The 4,806-nt window shown below is 36.9% G+C and overlaps 1 long non-coding RNA gene across 1 annotated transcript in view; it reads right to left on the bottom strand.

The window, feature by feature from the left end:
- Positions 1–1,768: 1,768 nt before the first annotated feature.
- LOC114033086 overlaps positions 1,769–4,806 on the bottom strand; it is a 9,475-nt gene continuing 6,437 nt past the window's right edge. Inside the window, exon 3 of the long non-coding RNA XR_003567919.1 lies at positions 1,769–1,883. This is a non-coding gene — a long non-coding RNA (uncharacterized LOC114033086). The remainder of the gene's footprint in view (positions 1,884–4,806) is intronic.

The raw sequence follows: 4,806 nt of genomic DNA on the forward strand, positions 1-4,806 counted from the left end.
AAAATTTTTTTTGAGTTTCAAGTTCTCTCCCTCTCTCCCACATCCTTCCCACATCCCTTGAGAAGGTAAGCAATATTTTATCAATTATACATGTGAAATCATGTAAAACATTTCCATATTAGCCATGTTGCAAAAGAAAACACACACAAGGAAAATAAAGAAAGGGTTTTTTTTTGCTTTGGGGGGGGGCAATTGGAGTTAAGTGACTTGCCCAGAGTCCCACAGCTAGTAAGTGCCAAGTGTCTGAGGTCACATTTGAACTCAGGTCCTCTCGACTCTAAGGCTGGAGCTCTAGCCACTGTGCCACCTGGCTGCCCCAAATAAGGAAAGTTTTAAAAAATATATGCTTCAATTTGCTCTCAGAGTTCATCATTCCTCTCTCTGGAAGTAGACAGTATTTTTTTTTATCATGGGTCTTTTGGAAGTGTCTTGGATCATTGTCTTGATCAGAGAAGCTAAGTCTTTCACAATTGATCATCGTTTGGACTGTTACAATCGCTGTTACAATGTATAATGTTTTCCTAGTTCTGCTCACTTCACTTTGTATCAGTTCATTTAAGTCTTCCCAGGTTTTCCTGAAACCATTCTGCTCATCATTTCTTATAGCACAATAAGATTCCATCCAATCATATACCACAATTAGTTCAGCCATTTCCCAATTGATGGGCATCCCCATAAAAAGAACTGTTATAAGTATTTTTGTATAAATAGGTTCTTTTCTCTTTTCTTTGATCTCTTTGGGATATAGATCTAGGAAGGGTCAGTGAATACTTTTTTTATTTTTTAAAGAAAAGATGTATTAATACCTTTAGGAGAGATTCTAGAGATATACCTAAATTTTGTTGTTGAGATTTTCCCTAGGACTTCAGGGTGGGGATACAATAAACTAGAGAATGGGAGAAAAAAGCTTGGTATGTTATTTTTTAGAACAAGCTTCTTAGGGCCAAATCTGAGCTCTGCATGAGTCTAGAGCGAGGGTCCTTTATGGGAGAGGAAACCTCCTTGTCCCTAGGCCATAGATGATGTTGAAATACTGTAAATTTCAAAAATCCCCAAAAGGAAGATAAACTCACTCTGATCTGGAAAAACCAAATTTCCTAGAGAAAAAGATAGTGAAATATATTCCCTCCTCCCACGTGACCTTACTAGGACAGAGTATTATGTACATTTTCAGAAAAGGTTTTCTATATTGGATATTTCTGCTTATTTTGTTTTTTTTTTTTTCACAAAGGATGGTTCATTCTTCAGGGAGGTAGGAAGGAAAGGATTGTCACGTAAAGACAAAAGATGTCAATGAAATGTGTTTGTTTTTTTTTTAAGGAAAAAGAAAACTCTTTCTACTCAACATTCTTATATAAACTTTATACTGCTCCATGACCGTCTCCCTGTGCTTCACACAGTACTCTGGATTTACAGCACAGCTTTAATAAGCATTTTAATGTTGTGTTGCTAAGCTGAATTGAATCCTCTGTTGCATAGCCCCTAGAAAAGGGGACTTTCTGAATATGCCAAAATAATTCTTGAATTCAATGAAAAGAGAAAGGTCCCTAAAGTCACACACAAAAAGAATCTCGACCCTGGTCCACATCCTTAACATTAATGCTTTCCTCACAAAGCCTTTCCCATTGTAAATACTTAAGAAATATTTGTGGAAATTAATTGAAGACTCATGCACAGGACTTTATACAAAATTTACTTTTAGGCAACAGATGGTTAGTCTGTATAGCCATTTATTTAAATAAAAGGTAGACAGGCAGATAGTGGTTCTGTTGAGCTAGTAGCTTGCAGTGCTCAAAGTCTCAGCCATCCATGCTTACTGCCTAGGCAAAAGAAATCCATACATCTCATGCAGATGGTCCATGGCTCCACGGCACGAACTCTGCCTAGAGAAGACATCCTCTGTTATGCTATTTAGAAGGAGGGCACTAAATAGTCAAAGAATTGTTTGAACCCCTCTCCAACCCACTCTTGAACCTAACAGGGTCCAGAATGAAAAACACAAATGCCCCATTGCAAGTTTGTTAAAGCAAAGATCCTCATAAAATTTCTCAGCTTGATTTGCACTAAATATTTTAAGGACTGTATTAGTGTCAGTAAGTGTGACAACAGTCTTCTATAATAAATCATTGACTGCTATTGCAGTCACCAGATGATTGAGACAAGAGATCACATCCAAGTGTCTGTGGATACAACTTTTTCAGTGTATTGATCAGTTGTGCTGACATTTTTTTCCTCCATAAAAAAACCAAAACTATCTATCATGGGATGTTCTCAGGGAGAGGGAAGAGGAGGGATACATAGAATACTATGGTGATGTAAGAAACAGAAAATATCAATAAAAACTTATTTTTAAAAATTTATTTATTTTTAGCTCTCAACAGTCACTTCCTTTTTCTTTTCTTTTTTTTTTTTTTGGTTGGGCAATGGGGGTTAAGTGACTTGCCCAGGGTCACACAGCTAGTAAGTGTTATGTGTCTGAGGCTGGTTTTGAACTCAGGTTCTCCTGAATACAAGGCCAGTGTTCTATCCACCGCACCACCTAGCTGCCCCTCAACACTCACTTTCATAAGATTTTGAGTTCCGAATTTTCTTCCCATCTTGTCCCTCCTCCCACCCCAAGACGGTATGCCTTCTGAGTTTTAAATTTTTTCCCCCTCCCTCCCCACCTCCCTCACCAAGATGGTGTGCAATCTGATATAGGCTCTACATATACATTCCTATTAAACATATTTTCACATTAGTGATGTTGTAAGGAAGAATTAGAACCAATAGGAGGAACCACAAAAAAGAGAAAACAAAACAGAAGAAAAAAATAGCAAATAGTATGCTTCAATCTGCACTCAAACTCCATAGCTCTTTGTTTGGATGTGGATAGCATTTTCCATCATGAGACCTTTGGAGATGTCTAGATCCTTGCATTGCTGAGAAGGGCTAAGTTTATCAGTGCTAGTCATCATACAACGTTCTCCTGGTTCTGCTCACTTCACTCAGCATCAGTCCATACAAGTCTTTCCAGGTTTTTGTGAAGTTTACCTGCTCATCATTTCTTATAGCACAATAGTATTACATTACATTCATATACCACAACTTGTTCAGCCATTCCTCAATTGATAGGCATCCCCTCAATTTCCAATTCTTTGCCATCACAAAAAGAGCTGCTATAAATATTTTTGTATATGTGAGTCCTTTTCCCATTTCTATGATCTTTTTGAGATACAGCCCCAGAAGTGCTATTGCTGGGTCAAAGGGTATGCACATTTTTATAGCCCTTTGAGCATAGTTTCAAATTGCTCTCCAAAATGGTTGGATCATTTAAAAAAACTTATTTTAAAACATATCTATGGATACATTTAATACAGAGCTATAACTAGGGTAGGGATGCTCAGGTTTTGCCTTAGGATGATAACATCTATCCATTCACTCATTCATGCATGGATGTATTATTTATTTTTATTTTTAGATTTATCTAACATTCATTTTTAAAAATTTTGAGTTCCAAATTCTCTCACTCCCACCAGCCCCTCCTCCATCCATTGAGAAGGCAAGCAATATGACACCCATTATACATGTGAAGTCATGCAAAACAGTTCCATATTAACCATGTTGCCAAAAATAAAAAAGCAAGAAAATAAAGTGAAAAAACAATATGCTTCAATCTGCACTCAAAATCCATCATTCTCTCTGGAAGTGAATAGCTTTTTTCAGCATGAATCCTTAGATCATTGGTTGATCAAAGTAGCTAAGTCTTTTATTGTTGATCTTTTTTACGATATTTACAATATTACTGTTACTGTGTACAATGTTCTCTTGGTTCTGCTCACTTCACTTTGCATTGGTTCACATAAATCTTTCTTAAACCATCCCCCTCATTATTTCTTATAGCACAATATCACAATCATATACCATAATTTGTTCAGCCATTCTCTGATTGATGGTATCGCCTCAATTTCCAAATCTTTGCTACCACAAAAAGAGCTGCTATAAATATTTTGGTACATATAGGTCCTTTTCCTTCAATTTCTTTGGGATACTGACCTAATAATAGTTTTGCTAGGTCAAAGAGTATGCACAGTTTTACAGCCCTTTGGGCATCGTTCCAAATTGTTCTCCATTTCCTTTTTTGTCACGGTACCAATCTGACAAGTGTGAGGTAGTACCTCAGAATTGTTTTAATTTGCATTTCTCTAATCAATAATGATTTAGAACATTTTTATGTGACTACTTGATAGTTTTGATTTCTTCTTAAAAATTACCTGTTTATATCCTTTGATCACTTAGCAGTTGGGGAATGGCTTTTATTTTTATGAATTTAACTCAGTTTCACATATATTTGAGAAATGAAGTCTTTATAAGAGAAACTTGCTGTAAAGTTTTCCCCTAGTTTCCTGCTTTCCTTCTAATTTTGGCTGCAAAACCCTTTTAATTTCATATAATCAAAACTATCCATTTCACTTCCCATGATCCTCTCTATTGTTTGGTTATCCTTGCCCTGTCCTGCCAACATGAATTTTATCTTTTGGGAAATTCAATTTCTGTCCTTGTTATGGTTATTTGCGACAGCTGGGGCCTTGCATACAGAGTGCAGCAAAATAGCTTAGGGCCACCCAGTGTGCTATATCCACATGAGCCACCAGGTGGCGACTGAAGTTTGCTAAACCAGCTCACTTCCATCTGCATGCACGGAAAGAATTGTCCCTAACTGGATCGTCTTTCAGGTTTTCATACAATTCACAAGTTTTCTTTCCTAGTGCTATAGAATACACACACACACACACACACACACACACACACACACACACACACACA

Source organism: Vombatus ursinus, unplaced genomic scaffold, assembly GCF_900497805.2.
Source record: "Vombatus ursinus unplaced genomic scaffold, bare-nosed wombat genome assembly UNPS02000580.1, whole genome shotgun sequence".
NCBI classification, from domain to species: Eukaryota; Metazoa; Chordata; class Mammalia; order Diprotodontia; family Vombatidae; genus Vombatus; species Vombatus ursinus.